Genomic DNA, 10,908 nt, shown 5'->3' with positions numbered 1-10,908 from the left:
GGGGTTGAAACCAATTCAACCTTGATTGGGAAAAATCCAAGATTTAAATCTTAAAAATTTAGCCAATTGAACTTTTAAAGAAACTTCAAAAAGGTATAAAATTAAATTAATAAAATATTAATTTAATTTCATTGGCTTACCAAGGTTACTCAGATGGAGGTTGAAAAATCCTCTTATCCTTGATGGAAAAATTCATCACTTTAAATCCTCAAGCTTCCAAAGAGACCAATCTTAAGTTCAACTGATGAGGCGGCGGCAACAGAGGGTTATCTTAGAGAAGAAGATGAATAACCTTTTTCTTTTTCCTTTACTTTCTAACTTAAGCATTCCAATGTTATTTATAGACCCAAATAATAACAATAATATTTATTATTATTATTTCCTTTTCCTTTTCTTTTTAGGATATATATATATATAATACCAAATATATATATACATATATTTTTATTTCCATTATCTTTCCTAAATAAATGCCTTAAATGCACAACCATTAATAATAATAATAATATTTCTTTATTATTATTATTTTCTCTCACCAAAATCTACAATAAATATATATTTATTTAAACCATTATTCTCTCTTATAAATAAATATATATCTTTTTCGTCCAATCAAATCAACCATCTCTCTCCTCATGGATTATCTTCTTTTCCAAACAAATTTAATTATATTCCATAATATAATTAACTTCACTTTTCCAAATTATTTATTAAATATATATATCCATATATATACTCAATTAATTACAATTCCACCAAAACCAACTTTTCCCTCCAAAATCTCAAATTAACTTAAATCCTCAATTAATTTAATCAATCAAATCTTTTTCAATAAATCACTTATAACTTTCAACATGAATTATCTTAACCCAACCATAGCAACTCCACTTTATCTTTCTACAGAACACAATGATTAATTATTATTTATCTTTCTCCAAAATAATTATCCTTTTACAAATAATTATATCTTCCCAAAATATAATTATTTTACTTTTTCTCCCTTACTAAATATTCTTTCTCCAAAATACAATTATCTTTTCCTTAAATAATTATATTTCAACAAATATAATTATCTTTTCGTTTAACATAATAATTATATATATATTTCCACATATACATATAATTATTAAATCTCCAACAAACTTTTCACCCCACAATTTAATTAAATAACATCCATAATTATTTAATTAAATTCAACTTCAACAACACTAAAAATCCACAACTTTACTTAATTCTCTTAACTTACCATTTAATCAAAAACTCAACAAACACCACATGCCAAAACCTCTAATTAATTAAATATTTATTCAACAAATATTTAATTAATTTCAATTCCCACATAAATCAAATAATTCTCATTAAATGAATTCAAAATAACGCCCAATAAATTAAATCTAATTAAACAAAATTAAGATAATTAACTCTAAAATTATCTTAATTTTTGGGGCGTTACAATCTTCCCTCCTTTTTGAAACTTTCGTCTTCGAAAGTTCTAATTTTTGAACAACTTGGGATACTTGGCTCTCACGTCTTAATTAAAAACAAATTCTACCAAACTCCAAAATCTTTAATTAAATATACACACCCATGTATGTATATTTAATTTGTCCAACACAAAACACCAAATACATTCCTTAACTTCGAAGTCCACTTAATGTAATACCCATAATAAGTTCCCTAAATTTATGGGTTGTTACAGTCTTCCCTCGCTAAGAAACTTTCGTCCTCGAAAGTTCTAGTCCTTAAACAATTTTGAGTATCGAGCTCTCTTGTCGTACCTCAGTTTTGACGGAGATCGGTGGTGCATTGCCAAAGGAAATACCTGTATGTGCATTCTGGACAAGACTGGATGAGGAAATGTGGAAATTCAAATCATCAGTTGCATTAGGACGGTGAGGTTTTTTGAACGAACGACATAGCGGAATACTCTTGTAACATTTACCCTTAGAAGGAGACACATTCTTGGGAGGCTATTGAGCCATGGAAGATGAATGAGCAGAAAAAGATGCCAAGTAACCAGAGAAGATCTAAGGATACTATTGAATGAACAGAAGTTTATAGTTAGCTCAAGATTAAGATCAAGTTACCTAGGTCATTATAATTAAAATAGTTAGTTTATAGTTTACGACGTTATAACTAAAAGTGACTATTTCGTGGTTCCAGTCTTATGCAAACCATTTACATAGGACGCCCCCATTCCTATGTCTATACATGAATGATTCAGGATTATATCATTTATGCTAACTACGGAGCGGGCCGCATCCATAGTGTTTTTTCAGAATAAGGTACCCAACCTTATTTATACACTATAGACTATTTGAGCTATTAACTCGAACTTAATCCATGCTTATATCTCTACATAAAGTTCAAGTGTATTGACAAACTTAGTAAAATAGACACGTGACCTTAATTTATTGGTTTTAAGATTATAACATTCAATAATAAACTTATTGAATCAAATAACAAAGTACGAGTTTTAGGACATAAATTCCAACAGCTTTGTCTTCACATAAGAACACTATTGGCCAGTTTTGTACACCATCGATATCGCTGTATGATTTAAAATAGTTGTTCTGATATGCTTCACAAGCTGCTATAATTTAAAAAAAATCTTCTATATGTACTAAGTAACTCGTGTAAGATCTAGCTCGCATGAGTTAGATTAATAACTTGCATCTTCATAATCAACTAGATCACAATTAGAATTATTAGAGGAAAATAAATTACTGTGAGCTAAAATTTCATAAATGAAACATACATAGTTTAATTCTACTTCAATATTTTTGAAGAAATATTATATTTTATGTTACAAAATTACTAAAGATATTACAACAGGTAGTGTATAAACTAGTAAAGATATAAGTGCACTTATTTCTCAAAATGGTGCTTCAAGACCCCAAGTTCTTCAACATCTTTCCGATACCATATGATATAGTTTTTTATTTTCTCATGTCCAAGTGAATGAACCACCCTAGGAAAGTTCAATGATATAACTAGGTCAATTTCATTTGCTTTATGCTTTATTTGCAAGTTAAGACAAAACATATAATCTCAAATTCTTTTTAGAGAAATTTTATTGTCTTTGAAATCTCTTCAGGGGTTTCTACTCAAATCATCGAATTGGACAAATAGGGGTTATTTTTATACCCTCGTATCAACAAAAATGTAATAAGAGATTATAATATTCGTCTGGAATATTTTATGACTCTCTTATTATTGAATCATATGATTTTATAACCTTTAATCCGGGACAGAATTATTAATAAATTTATATAAATGTATAATGACTACATCCATAATGTGTAACGCTCCAAAAATTTAAGGTAAAATTTTCCTCGTTTTACGTAAAGTGCAAGTTGATATAATAATAATATAATATTAATTATATTATTATTAATATTTATTTTATTTGTTATAATATTAATATTATAATTATTATTATTAATTAATATTATAGAAATATTATTATTTCTAAAAATATATAGAAATATTATTATAATTATTATTATTAATTAATATTATAGAAATATAATAAATTTTTATTTATTTAATATTAATATTATTAATATATTATTATTATTACTTTATTATTATTATTAATATTTATATTTAATATATATATTATTATTTAATTTAAATTATTAATATTATATAATTATTAAGAATTATATATATATATATATATAATAATTTTTTTTTTAAAAAAACCCTAATTCACGCCGCCCCCCCCCCCCAAATTTTCTTCTTCTCCTCCGTTTCTTCCTCTCCCCGACGCCGCGCATCCCGTCCTCCCAGCCGTCTCCGTTTTTCTCTTCCTCCGTCTCCGCTTCTTCTTCTTCTTCGTCCGTCGTCTCCGTCTCCGAAGAACGAACAGCCGCCGCGACCTCAGCTCTTCTTCTCCTTCTTCTCCGGTGAACCCAAGCCCGCAATCGCAGCCGTGAAGCTTAACGGATCTCCGTTTCGCACCCAGCCAACGCCGCCGCCGCCTGTCCATTTGTTTCCACCGTCGGACGCCTCCCAGCGTCGTTTCGCCACCGCCGCCGTCGCCGGATGAGAGAAAGCCTCCAAAAACCGTGTTGCCCGTTTCGCGCTGCAAAGACCCGACCCGGTTCCAAGCTGACCCGACCCGAAACCGCTTCCAGCCGAGCCGAGCGAGCCGCGTGAGCCGAGCCGAGCGAGCCGAGTGAGTCGAGCCGAGCGAGCCGAGCCGCGAGCCGAGGGAGCCGAGCCGCGAGCCGAGTGAGCCGAGCCGCGAGCCGAGTGAGCCGAGCCGCGAGCCGAGTGAGCCGAGCCGCGAGCCGAACCGAGCCGAGCCGAGCCGAGAACCCAGCCGAGCCGAGCCGAGCCGAGCCGAGCCACCTAAGCCTTCCTTCCTCCACTTCGGTTCACGGTGAGTTTTCGGTAAGGATTGTTTTGATGAATTCCCTAATGTTACCTCGTCCGGTTCGAGTTTGAATGTTGGATTAAGATATGGCCCTACTTTTCTCCCTTGAAGGTAGTAAGGAATTGACGCTTAAGTTCTCGGGTCCCGCGGCAGGCTTGTTTGGAGGTAGTCCTCCTTTCCTTGGGTAAGTCAACGGGTGTCGTTTCGGACCTTTTTAAAGCGACTTCTACTAGAGTCATCAACTAAAACCCTTGTGTTATCGTTCAGGTTGATCCGTTGAGCGTGGATTCGATCGAGGGGCATAACCGAGTATCAGGTAAGGGTTTTCCTACTACTGGACCCCGATTCCAGACTGGAAACGTAGTAATCCACAGAGGATTACACGTTAGTGACTGCACTGAATAACTGTATGCGTGTTGACTGTCAAGTACTGTTATTATATTTGCCTGATGTAAATATGCTGTGACTGTGAGTTGTGGATTGAGATTTTATGTTAATGGACCTTGAAGTTACGGTTTATTATGTAGTAAAACACTGGTCTGGATGTGGTTCATGGAATTTGGACGGGGATGGACAGTGAGTCCGGTTCTGGTTGGTTAGTCGATTGGACCTAGGCTTTTCCCTATTGGTGTGCGAATCGGTAATGCACATAGCAACTGAGGGTGTAGATGTTTAAACCTATACTATCTGACTGACAAAGCCTATGGCGGGACTGTGATATGAATGCCGTTGGAATGTGACTGATGTAGACAGTTTAGTTTGGACTGAGGGGTAACAGTTAGCTTCATCTATGGGGTAGTGTGCCTTACTGATATGTGCGTCCTTCGGGAGCACTAGACTGATATGTGCGTCCTTCGGGAGCACCAGACTGATATGCTCATCCTTCGGGAGCACTAGACTGATAAGTGCGTCCTTCGGGAGCACTAGACTGATGTGTGCGTCCTTCGGGAGCACTAGACTGATGTGTGCGTCCTTCGGGAGCACTAGACTGATATGTGCATCCTTCGGGAGCACTAGACTGTTATGTAGGGTACCCCCGAATAAGAAGTTAACTGTTGTCCCCTAACGGGCCCAGTAGTGGGTCCCTTACTAGGTATGTTTATACTCACCCTTTCTCTTCTTTAACTTTTCAGGTAAGGGTACAGCGAGGGGCAGACCGACGAGAGGCAGGAAGGATGCGTGAAGGCCATATGGACGCGTCTGGTTTTCTTATCGCTTCCGCTATGTATTTTGTCAGAATATTTTGACTTGTGATTTTGAACTGGTGACTTGATATTTTATTTTGTGACTTTTTTGATTATTTAAAATAGGGCCCGAAACTGTCTTTTGTAAGATTTTTAATGTTTTAATGAATCGTAACTGGTCCGTTTTAAACTTTATGTGGAATGGTCGAGTTTTGGAGTTTGGTAGCGACCTCAGCTTAGTCCGGAAAGTTGGGTCGTTACAGTTGGTATCAAAGCCTAAGTTTTAGGTTCTATAGACTGACTTATAATGTGAGTCTGTGTTTTGTGTCCTTATGGCTGAAACGATCCTTGCCGCTCGTCAGGTACGCTCTCATGAAAGTATATGTATAACTCTACCTGCATTACCTTACCTAAGTCAAACTGCAAATTTAATTACCATTTATGACTAAAGGAATCGTTGGTGGTTGTTAGGGAAATGCCACCAAGGAGAGGTGCACGTAGGGGTGTTCGAGGAGGCTGAGGAAGGGGAGCAGGACGCGTTCAACCTGAGGTGCAGCCTGTAGCCCAAGCCCCTGACCCGGCTGCGCCAGTTACTCATGCGGACCTAGCCGCCATGGAGCAGAGGTTTAGAGATATGATTATGCAGATGCGGGAGCAGCAGAAGCCTGCCTCGCCAACTCCGGCGCCAGCTCCAGCGCCAGCTTCAGCGCCAGCTCCAGCACCAGTTCCTGCTCCAGCTCCGGCTCCGGTACCAGTTGCACCCCAGTTTGTGCCGGATCAGTTGTCAGCAGAGGCTAAGCATCTGAGGGATTTCAGGAAGTATAATCCCACGACGTTCGATGGGTCCTTGGAGGACCCCACCAGGGCTCAGATGTGGTTATCTTCCTTGGAGACCATATTCCGTTACATGAAATGCCCTGAGGATCAGAAGGTTCAGTGTGCTGTTTTTATGTTGACTGACAGAGGTACTGCATGGTGGGAGACTACAGAGAGAATGCTAGGTGGTGATGTGAGTCAGATCACGTGGCAGCAGTTCAAGGAGAGTTTCTATGCGAAATTCTTCTCTGCCAGTTTGAGAGATGCCAAGCGGCAATAGTTCCTGAACCTAGAGCAGGATGACATGACAGTGGAGCAGTATGATGCGGAGTTTGACATGTTATCCCGCTTCGCTCCCGAGATGATAGCGACCGAGGCGGCCAGAGCTGATAAGTTTGTTAGAGGCCTCCGACTGGACATTCAGGGTTTGGTCCGAGCTTTCAGACCCGCTACTCATGCCGATGCACTGCGCCTGGCAGTGGATCTCAGTTTACAGGAGAGGGCCAACTCGTCTAAGACCGCTGGTAGAGGTTCGACATCGGGACAGAAGAGGAAGGCTGAGCAGCAGCCTGTTCCAGTGCCACAGCGGAATTTCAGATCAGGTGGTGAGTTTCGCAGCTTCCAGCAGAAACCTTTTGAGGTAGGGGAAGCTGCCAGAGGGAAGCCGTTGTGTACCACTTGTGGAAAGTACCATCTAGGCCGTTGTTTATTCGGAACCCGGACTTGCTTTAAGTGTAGGCAAGAGGGTCATACAGCTGACAGATGCCCATTGAGACTTACGGGGAACGCACAGAATCAGGGAGCAGGTGCTCCACACCAGGGCAGAGTCTTTGCTACCAACAAGACTGAGGCTGAGAAGGCAGGCACGGTGGTGACAGGTACGCTTCAGTATTGGGGCATTACGCCTTAGTTTTGTTCGATTCGGGATCGTCACATTCTTTTATCTCTTCCGCATTTGTGTTGCATGCCCGCTTAGAGGTAGAGCCCTTACACCATGTTCTATCAGTATCTACTCCTTCCGGGGAGTGTATGTTGTCGAAGGAAAAGGTGAAAACATGTCAGATTGAGATAGCAGGCCATGTGATTGAGGTAACGCTGTTAGTTCTGGATATGCTCGACTTTGATGTAATCCTGGGCATGGATTGGTTAGCCGCTAACCACGCCAGCATAGATTGTTCCCGTAAGGAGGTAACGTTTAACCCTCCCTCGAGGGTCAGTTTTAAATTTAAGGGAGAAGGGTCAAGGTCGTTGCCTCAGGTAATCTCAGCCATCAGGGCCAGTAAACTGCTCAGTCAGGGTACATGGGGTATCTTAGCGAGCGTGGTGGATACTAGAGAGGCCGATGTATCCCTGTCATCAGAACCGGTAGTGAGGGACTATCCGGATGTCTTTCCTGAGGAACTTCCAGGGTTACCTCCGTACAGGGAGGTTGAGTTTGCCATAGAGTTGGAGCCGAGCACGGTTCCTATATCCAGGGCCCCTTACAGAATGGCCCCCGCAGAGCTGAAAGAACTGAAGGTGCAGTTGCAAGAATTGCTTGATAAGGGATTCATTCGACCGAGCGTGTCACCTTGGGGTGTGCCAGTTTTATTTGTTAAGAAGAAGGATGAATCTAAGTACATATTACTTATTTTCATAAATAATATCTTGAGCAACATTGTATGCAAGAATGTTGTCAAGTTATTTAAGTATGGTTCCATTTCTTGTCATGACATATGATTTTATCGAGATCTCTTTACCATCTTTTTTTTTTTACTTTAATATTCTTATGAGTACTCATATTCAAGATTTCTTCTAGAATATCCATATTCTTAACTGATCATTAATTGACTATTTCTTCTTCAAGGATCTTTCTCTTTGGAACTCACATTTGTCGATCACGCTTCAAGCGTGTAGTATTGACAGCTTGTTGCACTATGATATCTTTCTTAAATGGAATCTTTGTAACCACTGTAACTTGATCACTTTTCTTACAATTATAAATGTTCTGTAAATGCATCTACATTTGATTTGATATCATTTTATTCCAAATGAGATATCTTTTGAACTTCTACTTCAAAGTAATTTGTATTATGATCAAAATGAGACAATACTTATGCATTTAATTCAATTTATTTTTTCAACATTTTCTTACTTTCTCCCCCTAATGTTGTAAAAACAAATGTCTCGTTATTGACAACTAGCCAATTGCATAGTAAATATATCATCCATCCAACGTTTAATTGTTTCATCATCTTAAACATGATTTCATAAAAGTTTAGACGCTTTTCTATTCAAACATATGCTACAATATGTGTAACGACCCAACTTTTCGGACTAAGCTGAGGTCACTACTCAGTACTAAGACTCGACCACAAAACACAAAAACTCATAAAGGACCGGTTACGATTCATTAAAAACGTTAGAAATATTACAAAAGCAGTTTCGGGCCCTAGTTCAAATCACAGTCACGAGACTTTCAAATACAATACTCAAGTCATCAAACTCAAAATCACAAAACCAAATATTCTAACAAAATATATCAGCGGAAGCATAAAGAAAACCAGACGCGTCCATATGGCCTTCACGCATCCTTCCTGCCTCTCGTCGGTCTGCCCCTCGCTGTACCCTTACCTGAAAAGTTAAAGAAGAGAAAGGGTGAGTATAAATATACCCAGTAAGGGACCCACAACTGGCCCCGTTAGGGAACAACAGTTAAATTCCTATGTAGGGGTACCCTACGTAAACAGTCTAGTGGTTCCGTAGAACGCACACATGAGTCTCGTGATCCCGAAGGATGCACGTATTAGTCCAGTGATCCCGAAGGATACACCTATTCGTAAGGTACACTACCCCATAGATGAAGCTAACCGTTACCCCTCAGTCCATACTATACCGTCTACAACAGTTACACTCTTACAACATTCATATTACAAGTTCGCCATAGGCTTTGCCAGCCATATAGTATAGATTTAAACAACTACATCCTCAGTTGCTATATGCGTTTCCAATTTACACACCCTTGTGATATTCCTTAGATCCAGTCAACTAGTCAAATTAGAATCGGACTCATAGTCCTTCCGCGACAGCACTCCATGATCAACATCCAGACAATAGACTACCACACACCTAACCTTAAGATTGTAAAGTCCATCAGCATACAATTCCAATCCACAACGTAGCACATTAACATAACTACAATATACAGAACATCTGGGCATCGGTGTCTATCCGTAAACAACTCCTTACACCCGATGGCACACAAGCTACAACTAGCGCTCACGTTACCTTTACATCAGACAAGAGCATAACAGCGATACTTAATAGTCAAACATGCATCAAATCATTCAGTACAGTTACTAACGTGTAATCCCCTGTGGATTACTACGTTTTCAGCCTGGATCCAAGGTCCCGTAGTAGGAAATCCCTTACCTGATACTTGGTTATGCCCCTCGATCGAGTCCACGCTCAACAGATCCACCTAAACGAAAACACCAGGGTTTAAACGATGACACCAGTAAAAGTCACCTTTTTAAATCATTCGAAACAACAACGCCGGCTTACCCGAGTAAAGGGAGCTATTCCCAACTGAACTTGCCGTGGGACCCAAGAACTTGAGCGTCAAACCCCTATTACCTTCAAGGAACGAAAGATAGGACCCAGTCTTACTCCAATATTCAAACTCGAAACGGTCATGGCAACATTGGGTAAATTACCAAAATGATCCTTACGGAAGACTCACCGTGACCCGAAGTGGAGGGAGAAAAATATGGCTTAGGTGGCTCGACTCGGCTTGGCTCACCCTCGGCACGGCTCGACTCGGCTCACCCTCGGATTGTGGCTTGCGGGTCACGGCTCAACTCGGCTTGACTCAGCTTGCGGCTCGGCTCGGTCTTTGGCTTGACTCGGCTCGGCTCAACTCTCGGCTCGCGACTCGGTTCGGCTCAGGCAAGGATGGTGGCTCAGCTAGCTCGGCTCCACTCAGCCGACTTGGAGCCGATTTAAATTCCACACCACACGGCGGCGAAACACACGGCGGCGATGACAAGGAAGGTTTGCCCGGTTACTTACGTCGATCCTAGATATACGACGGCCGACGCTGCACAACCGAGGCAGAGACGACCGATGGCTGGCCGTGCACGCGGAACCCAAAAGAAGACGGTCGGAGACAGCTGCAGTTGGGTGGTTTTCCGTAGGTGATGTGCGGTCGGTTAGATGAAGGAGGGAGCGTTCGTGCGGACGGTGAAGTATTACCGAGCTGGTGACGGAGAGGAGGTCGGAGACAAGGACGGAGGTGGAGACGTGCGCGAACGGAAGGGAAAAAAAAAAGAAAATGGGCGGCGGCGGCGTGAAGAGCTAGAGACGAAGAAGGAGAAGAATGATCGGATGGGGAAGGGGGGGGGGGCGCGCGCGTGTTCTTAGGGTTTTAAAAAATATATTATTATTATTATTATTATTATTATTATATATATATATATATATTTAAATAGTAATAATATAAAATAATAATAATAATAATAATAATAATAATAATTTATAATAATA

The 10,908-nt window shown here is 40.1% G+C and overlaps 1 long non-coding RNA gene across 1 annotated transcript; it reads left to right on the top strand.

The window, feature by feature from the left end:
- Positions 1–4,343: 4,343 nt before the first annotated feature.
- LOC127151234 (uncharacterized) lies at positions 4,344–4,708 on the top strand. Its single transcript, XR_007824002.1, has 3 exons — positions 4,344–4,401; positions 4,496–4,568; positions 4,652–4,708. It is a non-coding gene; the product is annotated as an uncharacterized LOC127151234 (long non-coding RNA).
- The last annotated feature ends 6,200 nt before the right edge of the window (positions 4,709–10,908 follow it).

Source organism: Cucumis melo, chromosome 10 (genome assembly GCF_025177605.1).
Source record: "Cucumis melo cultivar AY chromosome 10, USDA_Cmelo_AY_1.0, whole genome shotgun sequence".
Taxonomy (NCBI): domain Eukaryota; kingdom Viridiplantae; phylum Streptophyta; class Magnoliopsida; order Cucurbitales; family Cucurbitaceae; genus Cucumis; species Cucumis melo.
This window is presented reverse-complemented; position numbering and strand designations above follow the sequence as displayed.